Below are 22573 nucleotides of genomic sequence, written 5' to 3' on the forward strand. Positions count from 1 at the left end.
CTTATGTCCTCCTGGTGGGACACGTCGTCTCAGTAGGAAGTGTTTGATCTCGTCAACATCAAACACTTGTGTGCTAAAAACCTTCATACATCCACAAGCGCAAAAAAAACCCAACAATCTCATACCTTATTAATTTGCCCGGTTTGACTTGTTTTTAAACTTATACATGAAGTTGCTTCAACTCTGCGTTTGCTTTCTAAATAGTTTTGACTTGACAACAGTTTAATTTATAGCTGCATTTATGGCTTGAACTCGCAGCGTGCTCAAATGCAGGTAAACATAGTTGAAAAGAATAATCCCCCGTACTGGTTGGACAACGGTACACACACACACACACACACACACACACACACACACACACACACACACACACACCCCTTCCCTCCTGTGTGTGTGTGTGTGTGTGTGTGTGTGTGTGTGTGTGTGTGTGTGTGTGTGTGTGTGTGTGTGTGTGTGTGTGTGTGTGTGTGTGTGAGACAGGCGCTGGATGCAGATACGTGTTTGTTGAAGCGCTTGCAGGGAGTCGATGGTCTCTTAATGTCGGCCTGCTGATCTGCTGTTTGAGCAAACACACACCGTCGACTCTGTCAGGGGAGATAAGACGAACACAGAGAACACCGAGCGCTCCTCGTGATTGACTGACACTTTTAGGGAGGCAGTACAGTAGGTGTGTGTGTGTGTGTGTGTGTGTGTGTGTGTGTGTGTGTGTGTGTGTGTGTGTGTGTGTGTGTGTGTGTGTGTGTGTGTGTGTGTGTGTGTGTGTGTGTCGACTGAGAGGAAATGTTTTGTTTTTTTTCCCCCACAAGTCAACAATCAAAACAGAAGAACCGTCCCTTCCTCTCCTCCTCCTCCAGTCTACCGAGGAGGGAGCTGTTTCCTTCCTTTTTTCTTTTCCTTCTCATCTCCTCTTTCTTGAATTTCTTCTCCTCTTTCTCTCATCCCTTCTTTTTTTTTCCTGTCTCTTCTGAACTTTTTCTTTTTTCTATCCCATCTCCTTTCCTCTCATTTCCTCTGCTGCTCCGCTCCTCCTCCCTCCCCTTTTATCCTCCTCTTCCACTTCCTCTATTTCTACTTAGTTCCTCCCTCTTCTCTTAATTTCTCATCATCTTGTCTTTAAACCTTTCCCTTCGCCTCTCCTCCTCCTCCTCCTCCTCCTCTCCTTGTCTCAGCTCCCTCTCCCTCTCCTCATCTCCCTTTTTCTTTCCCTTCACTTTGAAATTGCCATTTTCCTTTTCTGGTTCACCTCCTTTCCCCCCCTCTTGTTTACCTTTTTCATTATCTCCTCGTCTCCTCTGTCATGTCCTTCTCCCTTTTCTCTTCTCCATGTTTATTTTGTGCATTTTCCTCCTCTCCTCTCCTTTTCCTCCTCTCCTCTCCTCTCCTCTCCTCTCCTCTCCTCTCCTTGTTTCCTCGACTTTCCTCTCGTTTCCTCGACTATCCTCTTGTTTCCTCTCCTCTCGTTTCCTCTCCTCTCGTTTCCTCTCCTCTCATTTCCTCTCCTCTCGTTTCCTCTTCTCTCATTTCCTCTCCTCTCGTTTCCTCTTCTCTCATTTCCTCTCCTCTCGTTTCCTCTCCTCTTGTTTCTTTTCGTTTCCTCTCCTCTCGTTTCTTCTCCTCTCCTCTTCTTTCGTTTCCTCTCCTCTCATTTCCTCTCGTTTCCTTTCCTCTTGTTTCCTCTCCTCTCCTCTCTCCTCTCCTCTTGTTTCATCTCCTCTCGTTTCCTCTCCTCTCGTTTCCTCGCCTCTCCTCTCGTTTTCTCTTCTCTCGTTTTCTCTTCTCTCGTTTCCTCTCCTCTCCTCTCCTCTCCTCTACTTTCCTCTACTTTCCTCTACTTTCCTCTCATTTCCTCGACTATCCTCTCGTTTCCTCGACTATCCTCTCCTCTCCTCTCCTAGTAATCGTCACTGAGAGCTATGTTGATGTTGAGGCTTATATAAAACCCCTCTGTGAGGGGATGAGATCAGAGCAGCCAGGCGGTGAGAACAGACTATCCAACACATTGCGCTTAACATGCACCAAATGAAATAAACAGCGTCTCCCCTTCCACCGCCGCAGCCAGTCGGCTCACGCAGGAAAAAAACAAGAATCTGCAAATCCCCCCTGCAGACATCGCTCTTCATCAAGTTTGCCTCGTTGGCTCCTCACGCTGCAGCATCCCTGTATAAACATCTCTTATGCGGTATACAACCCTGCTTGGGGTCAAAATCGGATACCGACCCTTTACCTCATTAAAAAACACAACAGTCACAGGTGAAGGGAAGCGACAGGAAAGTCTCAGCCGTTCTCCGTGAGCTTGTTATGTCCGAGTACAACACGGCTGATTGGTGCTCGGGGGCCGAGGAGGAGGCGAAAGGGCAGCGACGCACTCCGGCACGCGGCCACGTAACCGCCGTCGAAACGGGCGACGGACCTGAAGGTCTAATTCAGGAAAACGACGCGGAGCCGCGAACGTCGTGGCCGATTTCAGGAACAACAATCGCTCGTCTGATTTGTAAAGTTGGCTCGCCGGAGACTTCATTCTTTCGGCGCTCGGGTAGCAGCGGTTCCTCGGTTTCTAACGACTGAAGGCCTCAAACTCAAAACCTCACGGTTTCTTTGCATTCACTTTCTATTTGTCAAACAAATTACACACACACACACACACACACACACACACACACACACACACACACACACACACACACACACACACACACACACACACACTGGGCCCCCAGATAGACTAATCATGGCTCACTCGTGGCAGCTTGATGAGGTGTGTTATATGTGTGTGTGGGCGGCTGCATGTACTCCTTTAGACATTTACGCAGTCAAAGGATGTGTGTGTGTGTATGTGTGTGTGTGTGTGTGTGTGTGTGTGTGTGTGTGTGTGTGTGTGTGTGTGTGCGTGCGTGCGTGCGTGCGTGCGTGTTGTTTCTTTTCCTTCCCGCTTGGACAAATGTTCGTGCAATTTCCTGGCACCTAATTGACAGGAAGCGGAACGGTTGTTGGAGAAGAGACGTTTTATTTTTTTTCATTTTGTCACGTTTCTGATGCGGATGTCTAACACTAGATTAGACACTCCTGCCTATTCAGCATGGAACTGTCATTCCCACATTGTCAGCACCCCGGCGTCTCTTCTTCCTACTTTCAATGACATATCTTCTTCTCTTTTTTAACGTTCGTTCGGCAGCGTACCTGTTCCTGCTAATGAGCGGTGTTTAGACGAAGGGAGAACTTTCTTCTTATCCCGTTCTTTGCGTCCCTTTCTTCTCCAACTCTGTTTTGGGAGCCGATCCAATGGAGCTCTTGCGCCTTTGGTTCATCTGCCACCGCTATTCTTTCGGTTTAATGATCCACTCTGGGACCGAGGCTTCTTGAAAATGCTGAAAAACATTAGGGAAGCTGCAGGGGCTCCTGGGCCTGTCCCCCGTCTGATTGTACCCGAGCTGGAGTGTGTCATCTGAGACTCGGCGGTATCAGATGAGCGGCATCAACTCCGGTACTAGTGGCATTAGATTAACAATCACATCGGGAAGCTGGCTGACTGAGGATGGAGATGGGTGGGTGGGTGGCGGATTGAAAAATCCGCTACTTGTGTTGTTTGCATTAATTCGGGAGCAAAGTGCTGCTGTGAGATTAACAGAAACCAATTCAAACTTGCCAAAGGAGCTCTTTGCTGTTTTAATGGCTGTAAAGGTCCCGCAAGCTTAAAGCTAAACGTTATTCCACACCTCTGTGATTTCAAACAGACACGTACGATTAGTATCGAAGAAATTTAGGAACTTGAAACAACAAGAGTTACAAGCACGTCGTGACAGATGTTAGTCTGTGTTTGCCTCACTGGGTTATTCAGAATAAATCTGATATTACCAGACCGTGTGCAGTGCCTGCCGGCATCACGGCAAAACGTGAAATAGTTACGTTTTAACCTGTCGAGGCGTGACAGTTACACATTTTCCTGTAGGGTTCGTTAGAGACGTGTGATTTACGGGAAAATGAAACTTGTAGCTAAAACACGTGGTTTTGGGTTATTAAATGAAAACGTGGTTGTTAGGCAACAAAAAAACAACTCCACAAAAACTAGATTCGAACCTCATCGTCGTGGATGGCTGTCTGTTGTGGGACCTTGGTCACACGATGCCATCATCACGTGACATTTATGTGCATGCAAGTTTCACGCTTTCAAAACGTGTAGCTGTCACGCCCAGATTCAGAAAGGTGCTCCGAGCCGTCCTCGGGGAGCAGCACATTAAAATATCCAGTCCCACCTTCTCCCAGAGGTTCCTACCAGACCGGCGACCGAAGCGTATCACCGTAGTACTCCTCAACAAGACCGTTCACAGATCGCCGTGAAAGTCGGTATGAATACTCACGCTCCTCCCACTTTGGACGTTTCCTCTCGCGCTCGCCAGTGAACGGTACAGCGAAGGCAGCGAAGGCAGCGAAGGCAGCGAAGGCAGCGAAGGCTCCTCCCCACAATAAAACTGTAAATGTGAGCGCGTCGCGGCTTTAAGACGAGCGGCTCGTGATCGAGCGACGCGGCCGACAGCTGAATGTGTGAAAGAACAGACTGTTTTCTCCCCCATCAGGACTATTTTCAATGGATTTGCAGAATTCCTGTGTGTGTGTGTGTGTGTGTGTGTGTGTGTGTGTGTGTGTGTGCGCACTCTCTCTCTCTCTCTCTCTCTCTCTCTCTCTCCCTCTCCCTCTCCCTCTCTCCCCCAGACGGGCCCTGGTGGATGTGTGAGGCGGTGTGTGTTGTGTAGGTGGAACCTTCTGGAGTGTTGGAGGAAGAAACCCAGAGGAGGCGACGCTCCGACCGACCGGGCCTCCCGGGGCTGATTCATCCACGCTGATAATTTCACTTGAACCTCCTCCTTCTACTCTTCTTCACTACTTTACTTCCTCTTCCTCCCCCTGTTTTTCTCTTCGCCCCCCCCCCCACCACCACCAGTCTCTATTTAATTCCTTCCCGTCTCCCTTTCTGTTTCCTGCTTCCCCTCCTCCTGTAATTCTTTCTCCTTTAATCCTTCCCTCCCTCCCGTCGATTGGCTCGCCTCCTCTCTCCTCCAAACTTCCTCCCTAATCCCTCCCTCTCTCTCTCTATTCACTCCTCCTGCTGTCTGCACTGTTTTTATTTATTTATTTGGTTTTCTCACCCTCTCAGTTCCCTTTCCTTTCCATTCGTAACGATTCCACGCCGCCTATTTAACAACTTTTTGAATGCTTACGAAGTGGCTTATCGGCTAATGCCGGGGTGGATCAATAAGTTCTGCTGCTCGTGCGTGGAGCAGAAGGAAGATAAAACCTCAGCGACTAACTGGTACAAATTTCATCACTTAATCGTGATCACTTCCTGGAGTTTACACACCGTTTTTTTTTGGGGGGGGGGTGAAAATATAATGAAATACTGCGTCGGGTTTCGTAGTTGCTGGGTTAACATCCAGTTTCTGAACGGAGCGTGCACGTAGAGCACATACTGCATTCATAACCATGTTATGATATAAAATCCAGCTTTTTTTTTTACATCTGGAAGTTGTGTAGAAAACGAGCCCGCAGCTCTCGGTGTCCGACTCCCCGCCGGTTCTGACTGCGCAGCAGCGGCCGGGTCGCGTCGACACAGCAGAAGGTCCACGCTCGGTTCCTAAATATTCAATATCTCCAGCGCTGCTATTCTTTTCCCTTCTTCCTCCCCTGCTGTTGTGTGTGTGTGTGTGTGTGTGTGTTTTTGGTACCTTTACCGGTATAAACACCGAGCTTGTCGGGTCCGGTAGTCGTCGTGGGCGATCAATGCTTGTCGCTAATGAGGCAAAAATATCCTGTTCTTTAGGTCGTAGTTGAAGTTTCGGGTGCGAGCTGGTTCCGGTTCTGGTTTTTTGGGTTACTCCGTGCACAATGAATGGAAATCGAGACGATGTCCTAATAAGGATAGCTGCACCAAACTTGTGAGTGTGTTTTTTTTTTTTTTTTTTCAGTGGCAGGCAGGCAGATGTCTGACAATATTCTGACGTTCGGTCCTGCTGTCTGCCGATGACTCAAGGATAGTCCACGTGCACACAAACACTCGCACGTACGCACACACCCGCGGGCGCCTGTTCCCAGTCCCAGCGGGCCTAATTGGCCCAGTCTGCTTAGTACAGCACTATTATTCAGCACTTCTGACAAAAAAATATTCTTGTGTGTGTGTGTGTGTGTGTGTGTGTGTGTGTGTGTGTGTGTGTGTGTGTGTGTGTGTGTGTGTGTGTGTGTGTGTGTGTGTGCAAAGCTTCCCAGTGACACTTAAAGAAGTCCCCGGAGAGCTTCATGTCGTCTCATGCTTTGACACATCTGTCGCGCGCTGAGGAAGGAACACCTTTCTGGGGTTTCACACAAGTCCAAGAACATTTCACACACACACACACACACACACACACACACACACACACACACACACACACACACACACACACACACACACACACACACACACACACACACACACACACACACACACACACACACACACACACACACACACACACACTATACTGAGGGGGAAAAAAAGTTTAAGGCCCATCACAAGCTCACAGCGCACAGCCGTGATTATGTTTTCCTCAGACGACTTATCAAAAATATTTCTCCGCTCTCCTTTTTCCTTCCAGCCTCCAGATTGATTGCTTTGCCTTCCCCTCAATAACAAAGTAAAACCCGGTGTGTTTGGCTCGGTGCCAGGCTACCGGAGCAGCGGCCCCCCTGCTAGAACGAAATCAGGACCGCGGCGTTGGCGTGTTCCCACCACCCCCGTCCCCACCTCTCCCCGCCTCTCCAACCCCCCACCAATCGCTCCCACACAGACTCCCCTCCACCTCCTTCTGTCTCTCCACCCCAATCATTACTCCAATCAGTCGCCCACCTCCGTCGGGTGATAATTCCACTTTTCCTGTGGCGATTCGCCGCGGTAATCACCGCACGGTTTTTATTTAGAATAACGGCCTCACCTGCCGCCCGGCTGTGTTGTCATCTGCTCACATGCCACCATCCGGGGGGGGGGGGTGGCGGTGGGTGGGCGGGTGGGGGTGGGGGGCGCAGTGGAGACGTTAACGATGGCTCGCTCAGAAGTTATGAATCCGCAAATAGTACCTGAGTTAAGTGTGTGTGTGTGTGTGTGTGTGTGTGTGTGTGTGTGTGTGTGTGTGTGTGTGTGTGTGTGTGTGTGTGTGTGTGTGTGTGTGTGTGTGTGTGTGTGTGTGTGTGTGTGTGTTTGGTTGTTGTCAACAAAAAAAATTTGTTTAATAAAAAAAAAAAAAATGTGTCACCCAGTGGCGGAAAAATATAAGGAAGCTGACAGTTAAACAGCGACCGCGATGGTAATAATAAATATGGTCAACTGAGCTCAGAAGGACGAACGTACACGTGGCTGTCTTTAGACGGACAGATGAAGCTCGGCGTGAAAAATCGAATCTCAAAGTCTCGTCGCGAGCGCTAAACGGCTGCTCCCTTTTAAAACTTTTGAAGATGTTTGGTTCTCCATCTGCTCGGCTTGTACAACTGCATATCCTCCCTCCCCTCCCCTCCCCCCTGCCCGCCCGCCCGCCCATACCTTCCATTTATTTCTTTTCTTTCTCTCTTTTCTTTTCTTCTTCGTCATTACGATGTCTGTCTTAAAGCAGGCGCACCAACGCGAGCGACACGCACGCCATGTTTGAATGTGTTGTGACACCCTCGTCTTCACAGGGCCTGATTTCCCAGGGGAAAATGGGCGTTTGGCATGTTTACATTTTTGTTCCCGTTTCTGTGTCGCTTCAGACCCCCCCCCCCTCCATCCCCCCTCCCCCTCCCCTCCATCTCTGCTACCGGCGCTGCAAGCTAGACGTTCGCCGGGGGAAAACAGACGCTGACCCGGGCTCTCGCACCTAAAGACGAAGGGAAAAAGACTCGAGCAGACAAACAAGAATCGCCTCGGGAGACGGCAGAAACCCCCCCCCCCACACACCCCCCACGATCCGCCCATCGTAGCGCGAGAGGGTCACGACTCGTGTTTTTCAGTTGCGTGTGCGAGAGATTTTTCCTCAAACATGTAAACAAGCGTGTTCTCCTCCTTTTGGAGGCTTTTGGGCGTTTAAAGAGGTTAGAGGACGGAAAACCTTTTTCATCTGGTGGTGGTGGTGGTGGGGGGGGGGGGCGCGTCTGAGAAGCGGGGAAATCGGACTCGAACATGAATCGCAGCCTCGTCTTGGCGTGTGATGTCAGTCGAGAAGATTGAAGACCCGACACAGGAAACGTGTTCGTCAACTCCCGTCCGTCTTCGTGTTATTTTTTGACGAGCTGCCACGTTTTGAAGACGCTCAGCTGAATCTTTCAAATTGTCCAAATCGGATCGCTTTTGCATTTTTTTTTTTTTTTTTTTTTTTAAACATCGAACCGTGTCTGTTCTATTTTAGCTTTTAATCACTAATCCAGTTTCTCAAATATTTATCTAGAATACTGACAAAGCTGACAAATTGGTTTGTATTGAATGTTTGTATTTGGTTTTGAAATGTATAATGAATGGTCTTCTTTAATTGCAGTGCAGAAATGCCAAATTAGATTTGTGTTAATTTAGTCTGCCAGAAAGCCCGTTTCTAAAGTTTACTCCCTCGCTCTTGCTGTCACTGGACTCTATTATCCCCTCAGATATCTCCCTCTTCAGAAGGTTTTTGGATATTTCCACCTGACAGGAACACGAGTGTGTGAACAGTTCGACAGGAATTAGCCTGGATCATTTTTTTATTGGTCTGAAGGTGAAGGGGCAGCTCAGACTCCCCGACTCACAGTATAGTTTATGGTTATATACATATATATGTATATATATATATATATATGTAAATATATGTATGTATGTGTGTGAAATGAAGCGAGTCTGCTGGCTGTCAGTCTGATCGGCCGTCCGGACGCTTTGATGTTACGCAGTCTCGAGGACTTTAACCTTCGTGAGTGTGTTTGTCTTCATCTACATTCACATCCTCTTCAGTTGTTTACCTCGTCCAAGGTCTCCACCCTCATACCTCTCCATCCACAAGATGTGTTTATCTATTAGTCTCCTCTTCTCTTCCCGAAGGCCACCGTAAAACGCTGCATCTCCGGCGGATCATTAGTCTGAACGAGCTCATATTAGTTCCCTCCTTTTGTTTGAAATATTCTCCGACACCGGTTGTATCCTGGTTTTTGGTTTGTCTAGACAAAAGTCTCTCAATATACAACTGGAAGTGTTTTTATTTCCACAAATCTCACGGTTGAAGTCAGTCTCAGGTGAGAGCTGGTTGAGTTGGTAAACAAAACAAAGCGCCACATTTGTTGAATTCCTCTGAAATAGACACAAAATCCTGATTTAAGTCGCAGCTTGTGTTGCCAGTTTTCTCAACAGCATGAGTTTTAAGCTCCGTGATTGGGTCTTTCTTGCTTTTATTGCATCACGGGAACCTTTTCTCAAGGTTTTTATGCACACAGGTCACGGACTGTATATAAAAGTATATGAAAATGGTTCCGATGCAGAAGCGCCTTTAGCTGCAATACCACCGAGTGCCACTAGAGGTCGGCTCCAAAAAGCCTCCATAGACTCCATAACAATATTATTTCGGTGTTGTTCGCTAAAGTTGCTCCTTCTCATTAGTTTTCTGGAGGTCTATCTGGAAATAATCCCTCATTAATTAAACAATAAGGTTCAAAAATATGTTTTTTGGGGGGTCGTGTCTGTTTGATTGACAGGTGGACGTCGCTGACACCATAATGCTGGTTTTCAGTAGAACGGCAATATTTATGAGTGATTATATTGACAAACTGAACATTACCCTCCTCCGGGCCGCTTCCTGTTCTCCCACCAGTAGTAACCCCCCTTCCCCTCCCCCTCTCATTAGCCCTTTTATTCCTGTGGATGTATTTCCTTCCTTCCTCTGCCTTCCTTCCTCTCTCTCTGTCACCCCCTTCTCTAATTTGAAGTGCAATAGTTTCCCTTTGGCACGAAAATATTGCATCATTTATCATGTCTCTCTAATTCGTCTTACATATCCTCCACCCCTCCACCTCCGCCGCCCACCCCCCGCCCCCCTCCCAGCGGCACTTGGCTGTGATATTGCCCGGAGTCGACGAACACGAGGCGAGTCGTCGCCAATCCGTGTGACGATTTTTTATTTATTTATTTATTTTTTGATCCATTTGAACAGACATACAGTTCAGGAATGTGCTATCGCTCTCTCACCTCTCTCTTTTTTTTTTTTTTTTTTTATAAACACACACTCGCGGAGAGTGTGCGGGCGTCTGGCCGGGGCTCATTGCGAGGCGATGGGTGTGGGCCATTTTTGCGGCTCAATGCTCAGTGCTAAGCTGTTTGCCGCGGTGGCTGGCCAGAGGTGTATTGGGGCTAAATTGAACCGGCTGCTGATTAGATGGCCGCCCATCGATAAGGCCCGAGTGGAAATTTCAGCCTCGGCTCGCGCGTCCCGGAGAGTGAAAACGTGGCCGCGGGCTGGAGTCGGTGGGGGAAAAAAAAAAAATCATAAAAAAAAATACGGCAGGTGTTTTGGACAGGAGAAGTTTGAAGAGTCCTCCTGTACGTTTTCTCCGCTCCTTCGCCAGTGTTAATGAAAAGCCGAAGCTCATTATTCCCTGATCACATCTCTTCCCAGGGGGTCAATCTCATCATCGCTCTGCATAATTTATGTCCAATCTCCATCGGTTTTTCTTAGTCATACTTTTCTTTCTTTCATGATACATCATATTTTATCTCATGGCCAATTAGCAAAACTCCAGATTTTCTAGCACTTCGTTATCGAGCAATCTTGTTGAACACTTGATGAGTTGATTATTTGGTCTCGAGATGAAAAAAGAAAAACCAGTTCCAACACCAAAGTAGAAACAAAAAAAAAAAAAAGCAGAAAAGACTTTATGAAAAGATAAATCTTCTCTGTTAATTATCTGTTGATCAAACAGAACAGAAAACGGTTGATTACTGTTTCATAATGACACTTTTTCTCATCTCTTCAATCACTTTTAAGTACCTCGATTTAACCCGACAGAAGAGAGAGAACCAGGCTTTTATTTTGTTTAACTAAAGTAATCTCAAAGTGCAGTTAATGGTTTTTTTATACAACTGCATTAGATGTCGTGTGTGAGCGAACCTCAAACTGGAGCCAAGGTTAAAAAAAAAAACTCTCAGCTATTCAGGCTCAATTCTCTCTGAAGGCTTTTATTGTGAAACATCTGCAGGAAGTATTCAGTGTTATTATTAGCGGCTTTACAGGGAAGTATATATTTAATCAGTTGGTGTGTTTAAAGCGCAAATATGCACCTCTAACTTTTCCTTTTGAACTTTTTTTTCTTCAATCCAAAACAGCTGCTTTTATTTGCCAATTTCTGACGAGTCGACATTATTAGCAGCTTCTTCGTTTAATATATACATGAACGTACAGCATGAAAAAGTTAATTGACTTCTCAATCGGACCATAAGAAATGAGAATTATTATTTTTTTTTTTAAGGCCCCCGTCTTTTGGTGTATTTTTCATTCGGTGCGCCTCTGTGTACGAAATCAGGCCATCCAGGGTTGTTCATATTGATGTGAGGTTTATCTACAATTCATCTGTCTCAGACGACACCGCCGCTCCGTGTTGCTCCCATTCACAGCTCTCGCTATCATTATCCATGACAGAATAAAGCTGTATTGAGCGACAGCATGTACCTCGCTCTTATTAAATTGTTTGTGTGTGTGTTGTGTGTGTGTGTGTGTGTGTGTGTGTGTGTGTGTGTGTGTGTGTGTGTGTGTGTGTGTGTGTGTGTGTGTGTGTGTGTGTGTGTGTGTGTGTGGGCTGTCTGCGATAGTGCTGACAGCAGCAGTTTAGGATGCTGGACCGGCCAGTCTGACTGCACGCTGTTATTATTGTGTTCACTATGAAGCTCCATTCAGGTACGATGAGATGGGAATTCGTGTCTCACTTTATTTTACACAGATTCGACTGCTGAGAGGGGTTTTTTTTTTTTTTTTTTTTTTGGTCCTCCGGCTGACGGTATTGACTTTAACATGCACACCGAAAAGAAAAGAAAAAGAAAGCTTGAGCAGATTTCAAACTTCTCTTTAAGATTATTAAGACGTGCAGAGACTAGTCTAGACATTACGACTAACGCGCTGCTGTTTGGTTGTTTGGTGCAGTCGGGTTGCCGGGTCCATTCTGTCAATTTCATTTCTGTAGTAACACCTTTTACATACTGACGATGTGTGGCTGCATTTTTTTTTCTTTTTTTTCCCTGACAGAAATAAAAAGCTGTGTGTGTGTGTGTGTATGTGTGTGTGTGTGTGTGTGTGTGTGTGTGTGTGTGTGTGTGTGTGTGTGTGTGTGTGTGTCTGTCCAGTAATGGCGTACGTCGGTCCAATTGTGATGAGTGCTGATGGAGTCTAGTGGTTCTGGCTGTGTGGGAGAGCGACACTGTCAGCTTAGCGCGGCTATTTTCAGGACTCCTCCATGCAAAGCCATCAGCGCACACACACACGCACGCACACGCACGCACACACACACACACACACACACACACACACACACACACACACACACACACACACACACACACACACACACACACACGCAACAGCGTGTTGGACTTTCATTAATAAACAGATGCACGTCTGAAGCCTTTCTGTGTTTTCAGTCTGTTCAGGAAGCTTCTGTAGTTTTTCTTTCTTCCCTGTTTTCTAATATCAAAGCACTAATTTACATTTTTTGTTTGTTTGTTTTCATCCTCCGTTCTGATCATTTATTGGAAATTGAGAGGAAAACGACAAGTTTTTCCTTTAAGTATAGTACGCCATAAACATTCGGCCACTAATACGGCAACATAAAAGGACCAAAAAGAAAAAGAAACCAGACTTTCATTAATTGCTGGCGGTAATCCAGCCTCTCGTGTCTCTCCTGTCTTTCCATCTCGCCCACTCGCCTTCCTTACATCGCTCTCGGTTTCACCCCAGTGCATCAATGGAAACGTGACGCCTCTGACAGAAATACTTGTAATTATCCTCCCACACTCCTCCCCGTCTCTCGAAAGGTGATTGGACGGCGGGTTTCTCGTTCCGATGTTCCGGCCGCCGCCCACGTCAGACCTGTCGTTTCTCCTGCAACACCCATTTCCACCGCACACTTCTGTCCGCCCGCCAAACGCTCCAGCAAGCACCTCCCACCTGGGATCCTGTACGAACCGCATCTCGCATTAAATGCAGTTTAGGTGAGCTGACGGGTGATATACACGCACACGCACACACGCACACACACACACACGCACACACACACACACACACACACACACACACACACACACACACACACACACACACACGCACACACACACACACACACACACACACTGTAAGCACCCGTAGAACCACAACACGGCGCCGGCAGTGACGCACACGTTCAGTCACAAAGGTGAGTAATTCTTATCAGTCGTCAGTCAGGCTCTCTCTCTCTCTCTCTCACACAGCATGGCGTGATAGACTGTTTTCCCTCATCTGTCTTACCTTCTTCTCATCCCCACCCCACCCCACCCCACCCCACCCCTCACCCCCCTCCCTTGCTATTCGCTTTCACTTTCTCTTCTGAACTCAGGAATTAATATATAAAACTTTCTGTACATGAGATAACCTTTTTTTTTTTCTGTATTTTGAGACTGGTGTTGATTTATTTTACTTTTTTTTTTACCACCAAAAATATACATCCCACGGCCATGATGTGGCTGAACAAACTATTATCCATATTGGATAATCCTGTCCACCCTCTCCACCACCTGCTGCAGGGACAGCGGAGCACTTTCTCCAAAAGATTCCTCCAGCTCCGCTGTCACAAGGACAGATACAGGAGATCATTCCTGACACAGGAGATCATTCCTGACACAGGAGATCATTCCTGATACAGGAGATCATTCCTGATACAGGAGATCATTCCTGCCGACTGCAATTAGACTGTACAATAACTCACCTCTGGCAAAATCCATCACATAACAATAACACTGTTGTCTGTGTTTCTTGGTTGTTTGTATATAATGTATATAGATATATACTGTACTGTATATACTGTATATACTGTACATTTTATATTTATATTTTATATTTTTACTGCTATTTTACTGCTATTTTATTGCTTTTCTATTGTTCTATTATTATCTTATTGCTTCTGTATGCTGCTGTAGCGAAAAAAAATTCCCCTCGGGGATTAATAAAGTAACTACCTAACCTACCTAACCGAGTACACCATATACAGTACGAGAGGTCATGAGGTCACAGTGACACCCCCCTACAAAACTGCAGTGGTAAAGTTATTTACATTGTTTGTCGGGCGACTCATTTACTCCTTGACCTCGGCTGTCCTACATTTCCCAAAATGTAGTTTGATACTACTCGGTAAACAAGTCCTGAACTTAATCTACTGACACGTAAAAGTAAGTTGTTTTTAAGGGGAGCTGCAATATGTACTGAAAATAAAAAATTATATTCAAAGAGAGGGGCGGATCTGAATGGGAACCTGAACGCACCCCAGACATGTCAATCAAACCAGACACGCCTTCAAACGTACCTCTGAGGCCTAATAGTTAATCCATCCATAATCCATATTAATGATAATTAATAACTTTCATGAGAGAAGCTCATGCTTTTTGAATAACAGTCTATTGGAGGTTCTTTTTGGTAGCCAGCCCCTAGTGGCTCTCGGCGGTATTGCACTTTAAGGCACTTCGTCAAATCTTAATGTTTATTTGCAGATTTTTTTGTCTTTTCGAAGAAAATTCTGCTTTTAAATCTGAACTGAAAACATCTCGATTTGACAAAAAGTCGTCTTTTTAGGTTCTCTCACAAAAAGTACGACATTTAAACGAGTGTTGTCGGAATATTTCGAAGCCTAGATTCGTGCCGATATCAACAAGCTGAGCAGTTCAACTTTGACCACCAGAAAATGTCACTAATTGTCCTTCCACAAAGACACGCTAATTGCTTTGAAATTGCGCTCCAAAGGAAAGCTGCAACCTCAAGTGTTTGTCATGAATGCAGCGACTCAAAGATCACAAATTCTTTTGTCGGACTAATGAACGATGTTATTTCCACGACTCAGGCGTGTTCATTAAAGGCTCGGCGACGCTCTTGAACTTATTACCTAGCTTCCTGCTAATGAGCGCAATAATACAAAATTTTTTTTAAAAAAGAAGAAGAAAATATGAACTTGTGAGGGAAAAAACAGAATCTTATCTGGGAGAATTCTGGAGGAAAAGGGAAAATCACTTACAGCTCTTTCACTACTTCACCTTTACTGAGAAATAACTCTCTTTCTTCCTCGCTGCCCATATCTGCCTGTAATGGCAAGTCATTTAAGGGAAATTAACATTTTGACATGCTCCTCAGGGGTTGAGAAAAAAAAGTGAAGAGGAGAGGATAAGAGAAGAAGAGGAGGCAGGGGAGTTATGGAAAGGCGGCCGAGAAAGAGGATGAATTAGTATTTAATTCGGTACGGTTGGATCTTTGGTCCGAGGGTTAAGTGCGGCGGAGTTAAACTGTCTTCTGTCTTCTCGTTGGCCGAGAATCCTCGACTGTCTGATGGATTTTAAAAGGCAGCCGGTCGAGGCAGATGGTCTTGTTGACCGCCCAACCCCGAGAACAGATGATCTAAAAATGGACATCCGAGTTTTGATTGTTGTCCAGATCAACTTTCGGAGCATCTTGAATATTAAAATCATGCATGAACGACCAAACTTAAGAAAGGCGCACCGAAGATGCCCTAAAGTCTTTAAAAGCTGATTTTACAACATCCTGATTTGTTTGTATTGATATTTCCTGTCATTTCTGTTTTTAAGAAGTTTTCCAAGCCAAGTCTTTGATGGTTTTACCGGGCAACTGGCTCACCTCTGTGCCCCTGAAAGATTAATATTTCTATTCTATTTAAACACGTCCTGGTTATTAGACAGCACTGCAGGGAAAGACGAGACTGCGACAAAGTTGTCCAACCGGAATCGATATTGGGGAAAGTTGTGTGTTTGCCTCTGTGGCTTCTAGACGCCCGTCGACTTTTACGACTTACCAGAAATCCACAAGATCTGCCAATACGGGGAATTTCTCCCTTATTTTTTGCTTCCCGGGGTCGAGACCATAAACGCACTAGTTGGCAACTTCCAGGAATCCCTTGGACCTCCCGGCGATACCTTATTCGATTGGTTTCTGCCGGATATCTAAGACCGCGGTATGCAAATGTCAGCATGCGGATAGGCAAATGTAAAAGGTTAAGCTGAGGAAGCCCTTCGGGAGAGCTCCCCCTCGTGATCCCGGAGCTCCAAATATAAACAGCAATTATTCTCTCGCACCTCGGAAACAGCTAATTGAAATGTATAGCTGAAGCCTCGCTTGTTTTTACTTTGACAGACCGCCGGGCTTCTCGCAGTGAAATTACCCAACGAGCAGCCAAAAGGCAAAACCTCTTTTGGAACAACAGGTTAAGTTCCCCTCCCCTTAACTTTGAAGCAAAGTAAATCCATTTTCTTTTCAAATACAATTTTGCACCAACTTTTTCGGGGAACGTGTGAAGTTCAGGTTCACCCCCCCACTCCCCAAAAAAACAACAACAACAACACATAAATAAAAATACATCACTTTTAATTGCACGAATCGTTCTGAAACAAACAGGCGATGATCAAGCTTCACGGTGTCGTCGTCTATCTGCCGTTTCTTCACCTTCCGTTATTTTCTCTTTCTTTCTCTCGTTCTCTTTGTCTCTCTCGCTTCGTATCCCCGGCCGGGCCGTGTGGATTAGCGCTGAAAGCTAATGAAATGTAATTACCGCCTTTGTCGATAAGAATCGATCGGCTCGGGTCTCGCCGATTCCCCCCTCCTCCCCCACCCCCTTTCCCAGAGAAGGGTCCCGGAGGGGGGAGGGGGGTGTTTGCAGCAGCAATGGCTACCATGGTTCTGCCCCCCCCCCCCATCCCTCTCCCCCTCACCTCCCCCGGCGCTCAGGCTCTATTTCCTGTCTGGTTGCCATGAGCAATGGGAGATAGCATTGACAGGGCGGTATGAAGTGGAGTCAGATCTGTCGGATGGTCCCTCAGCATGGCCTCGTGAGGGGGGGGGTGGGGATGGGGGGGGGATTCCTTATCAAATCAGCCAGATTAGAGAAAGAGGGTCTCAGGGAAAAAAACGTCAATGCCCACATCAAGCGCGAGGTGATCAGGGTTTGTGTGTGTGTGTGTGTGTGTGTGTGTGTGTGTGTGTGTGTGTGTGTGTGTGTGTGTGTGTGTGTGTGTGTGTGTGTGCGTGTGTGTGTGTACGTGTGCGTGTGTACGTGTGCGTGTGAGATCCAAGATTGGATAAGGCAGTGAGCGTGTTGCTTAATTTGCTTTACCTCTTTCCTCTGCTTCACTGCAAATATATATATTACATATACATATATATATATATGTATTTTTTATATATTATATATATATTATATGTACATTTATATATGTATATATGTCCACATATATATATATATATATATATATATATATATATATATATATATATTATATGTCGCAAACTTATTTTGCAAACTTCATCTGCTTTTTTTTTTCTGTTCATTTTTAATTATGATTTCTGTTTGAAACTTAGTTTTCTGATGAAGTTGGCTAGTTTCAGATATTTTTTTATTTTTTATTATTAAAACATTTCACAGTTCGGGGCCAAGCGGATGTCTCTATAATAAAACAGCAGCTATTTTATAAAATCCAATCAAAAGAAGGAGCTAATTATGGTGCTCGCTAATTAGAGTGAGAATACGCAGCCAAGTTCTGATTGGATATGTTTGCTTTTCTTTTTCTTTTTCTTTTACATGCATTTAATTCCTCACATAATACAGGAAAGTATCTTCTTGCTTTAGTATTTCATCTTTGGGAAAAAGTGACCGTACGATGCTTTTTCTGCCTGATGGAGGTTACATTTCTTTGAACCTTCCAGTGTAAACAAACTTCTCATTTTTGTCTTCAGCTAAAAAATTAAAAACAGCATTGTTTGTAGTTCTCGACTACTTTAAGCTCGTCCACATGCTTTTTTTTTTTTTATTCTAAATTCTCTGTATTTTTGCTGTTGCTGTGTGGTTAATAACCTTGGACACCAATAGCTTCTCTTTTTTTGTCTGTCAAGGACGTTATGCTCCCTCCTCTGTTCATCTTAAAAAAAAAATTCCCACTGCATTTTTTTTTTCCTTACAATAAAGAAATGGATTATTGGCGTTGCATATTCTCAGTCATCGTCCAAATGACTTCAGTGACCTTTTATGTCGGTATCCGTGTGCCAAACCCCTTCCTGTATAAACCGTGCAACTATTACGTCATTAACGCCGACTGTAAAGACATTAAAAATATTTCTAGTTTTGGTTTAAACCCGCCGATTGTCGAGATCTCTCTCTCTCTCTCTCTGTAGGTTCTGCGGGAAACTATTTCTGTGCAAGCGAATGGCAGCGAACACACGAGGAAAAAAATAAAAGATGGACAAAGCGAGCTGTACCTCTACCCACACACTCACACACATCACCGGTGGTGGTATGGGGATGTGGCCAAGTGTGTGGGAGAGATGGAGGGAAGGATCGATAGAGCAGCGAAAGAGTGCTGTAAACCATGAAAGAAGACAAAAGCCTCCTGTTTTCCCACAGTGCACCAGACTCTGTTAGCCTGGGAGCTACAGCGCTACCACCAACACACACTTCTCTCTCACAGAAAACACTTGCATACAATCACCTGGCTTCGAGAGTAAGAGTAATAAAAAAAAGAAAGAAAAAAAAAGAAAAAGAAATAATAAATACAATGTGCATGTACCCGGGAAATATCAATAAGTGTCTCTGGGAAGGAGAACACACTTTTAGCTCAGGGAGGAATAGTTTTATTCTGCTCTCCGTTGCGCTCCGTGTTTCATGCTTCACCTTAAATGCCCGGCAGTGTTTTGTCTGTCTGAGCTGCTCGGTGTCGGGTTTTTTATTTTTTTTTATAAATGTGCAGCTTATCTTGTGTCTATTCGTTTTCAACTGATTAGACGTTTTAAAAGGAAAATCTTCACATTGGTAAATTTTCACATTTGCCAAAAACCTTTTCTTTTCTTTCTTTTTTTTAATCTTGTTTTTAATTTATTTTATTATTGAAACGTTTTCTGCCGTGCTAGCAGTGTGCTAATAGATGGATTAAGATTAAAACGCTCTACTATCTCCGAGATTTCCTTCCTATTGGTTTCGGTGATCCTCCATTAGACATTTTCAGTTTTAGTGAGTCATCTTTGACGTCTTTTGACTCAGAATAACTTCGGTGATCTTGGAGACTTTTCATCCTGCGACATCATAACTACCATATCTACCGCCAGTGGAGTCTCTCGACCAAAACAATAACACAAGTTGGACCTTGATGATGTCATGAGGCAGCGTTTCCCTGGAAGCTATAGAGCTACTGGACAGGTGAAGTGAATATGATGTCATTAACAGGTGACCTAATGACCTTGATTCAATTGTAGATATCGCCGGGTTTATCATTGTTGACAACATCTGGAATAATGTAACTCAACAACATCTGTAAAAACTCGTCTCCTTTCAAGACGTTTGAGTGCGGAAAAGCACGTTACACCTTTTAACTACGATTTTAAACGGTACCTCTAAACATCTGCATCGAAGTAATTATATATATATATATATATATATATGTGTGTATTTTCTGTTTGTAAAAACAGTCTTTGGACATCCAGGCTGTTTTTTTTTTACTTTTCCTGAAAAGTCTTTCTGTCTTACTGCTCACCAGCCAAACAATAACATTTCTGAGCGGCCTAATCTAACATGGAAGGTAAAAGTACGTTTCACGCTTGAACTAAAACATGTCAGGACGACGCTGCGAGCTCGTAAAGAGAAAGAGAGCGACGACGGAACAAACGGCGCCGAAGGTTCAAACCTCGGTGTCAAAGTCGCTCTCTACATGCTGAATGTTCACGCGTCTTCACGTCACTTCTTATTTGATGTTTCTGACGGACGTCTGAGGGGACAGTTTTTGGTGTCACTCGAAGGGTCCCTGAATGGACTGAAAACACACACACACACACACACACACACACACACACACACACACACACACACACACACACACCATCGGCTCGTTACGAAACCCAGCGTGTATTTGTTCGACCGTACTTGTTCGACCGCAGTAGTTAGCACAGATTGTTTTTTACTTTTTTTTTTTTTTTTTTTTCTAACAAGCATCTAAGCAGAAGGCAGCAAAGCCCTCACTAATAATAACTCAAACAAATGCCCTTCGACTGCACGAGAGCGCTGGGAATACTATTAATACTCATGTAAATAGGAAGCTATTTCCAGCAGGTTGTTGTGCTGCTGTGGGGATGTGATGTAGCGTCGCACTGTATCGTTGGAAAACAGTCAGAGGGGAGGAGACTCGGGATAAAAAAAACTTCTTATTGTAAACACTGTTGTTGGTGCAGGTGATATCGAGATGTCGACAGTAAAAAATAATTTAAAAAATATATATATATATTGGAGTGTTTTTGTGACAAGATGAACTAAAGTTCATATTTTTAACAACTTTGGCTAAATTGTTTTGGTGTAATTTTTGCTGTTATTAAGGCCGTGGTTTTGTGGTTGCAGACCAACAAAGCTTTTTTTTTTTATTTACCTTTCTGTCTGCCATGTTGCCGCTCTTCCTCTGAAATGGCAGATTAAAAAGCTCAACCAGCAGCGACGTCGCCCGTCGGTTTGTGAACAGTCGTTAGCTTCCAGTTCGGATTTTGTCCGGCGCCATCTTTGCTAGTTTGGAGCAGGAAGTGACCATATTTGGAGTAGCTGGGGGGGAGGAGCCAGCTGGTGGATCTGACTGATCTGATTGGAAACCGTGACGATACTACGTCCCGCCCACCGATAGCCTGAACCTGACTGTACCACAGAGCTGTCAATCAAACAGACACGCCCCCAAAATTCAGATCTTTTTTTTTTTTTTTAGACCAGTTTTTAAAACCCAATAGTTTGTGTTTTTTTCTGCCTAACAGAGGAGACACCAACTTGGCATCATTATCGTCACCCGCGTTTTAAGACGCTACAAATTCTGTCCAGCTTCGAAAAAAAGGCCTTAAAAGCAGTTAAAATGGAAAGAGAGAGTTTCATCGACGCTCAGGTGTGAACTGGCAGCTTTCAGGACGATGTGGGTTCAAAAATCATCTCGGTGCGAATCTCGAGTCTGGATTTGACCCTCAGTCGCGCCGACATCGTCACCTTTGCTGTAATCTCCAGACTTCCTGTAAAGGCCGCCCTCTTCCCTCTCGGTTTCTATTCCCCTCTCACCCGACAGCTGCCTGCCCGTCTCCGTCCCAGCCCTCCACCCACCATCCTCCCGGTTCTTTCTTTCTTTCTTTCTTTCTCTTTCTGTCAGTTTGTCTTTCATTTCGCGGCCCCCCGAGCGAGAGGATTCCTGCAGAGGAGTGGCATTTGGAGAATCTCGCTCTCCTATTGCTGTCTCTCCACCGGGGTTAGAGAAAATCAATCCCACTAATTAGATCTGTGCATCACTGTTATTTTGTCTCCACGTGTGTGTGTGTGTGTGTGTGTGTGTGTGTGTGTGTGTGTGTGTGTGTGTGTGTGTGTGTGTGTGTGTGTGTGTGTGTGTTCTGCATGTCCTGTAATCTATATTTAATGTTAGGAAGCAGAGCTTTAAAGAGCGCCACAGCTGGCCTGTTTGCTAATTAATGACATTTTCCCCTTTAATTACCATTCAGTGGAAGCCTGTGCGATCACCCTTCCCTGGCTTTGTTTTGTTTTTTCGCTTTTCTTTCTTCCTCTCCATTTCTCTTTTCTCTTCTCCCATCTCTATCCTCATAATTTCTTCCTTTTTCATCCTTTCTCACTTTGCTTTTCTGTCAGTGTCGGGCCACGTCCTTGCTTTTCATTCATTTTCATGTGTCAAACTCTCTCAGCTGCCGCTCTCGTTTCAAAGATCTGAACTCCAGTATGATTTATGGAAATCTGAAGTGATGTTTTAAAGGGACTTATACCGTACAGCATCTTTACCCTGCAGCCGTCCACTTAGACCATCATGCATTGCAGCCTGTCTTGAAAGAGAGCTGTTTAAAGAGATGTCACAACGGTTGATATTGTCCTGGTTTTTTTTTTTTATAAACCAGTTGAGAGTGCATAAAGATTATTATTAATTAAGCTGCAATACCACCGAGTGGCTCCAAAAAGCCTCCGGCTCCATAGACTCCCATTCAACTTCTCTCATCAAATCCAAAGTGAATAAAATGTGTCCATCAGTTATCTCGGTGTTGTTAGCTAAAGTCACTCCTTCTTATTAGTTTTCTGGAGGTCCATCTGAAAATAATCCCTCATTCATTAGAAAAGAAGATTCAAGAAGACCTGTTTTTTTGGGGGGGGGGGGTGTCTGTTTGATTGACAGCCCTGTGGTGCAGTCAGGTTACAGCTATCGGTGGGCGGGACGTAGTATCGTCAGGTTTCCAGTCAGATCCAGCGCTGGCTCCTCCCCCAGCTCGTCCAAATATGGTCACTTCCTGCTCCAAAGCGCTCCGAACTAGCAAAGATGGCGCCGGCCTAAAATCTG

This window comes from Brachyistius frenatus, unplaced genomic scaffold (genome assembly GCF_029030835.1).
Source record: "Brachyistius frenatus isolate BFR_SWC_R1_liver_20210118 unplaced genomic scaffold, ASM2903083v1 Contig_179, whole genome shotgun sequence".
Lineage (NCBI taxonomy): Eukaryota > Metazoa > Chordata > Actinopteri > Embiotocidae > Brachyistius > Brachyistius frenatus.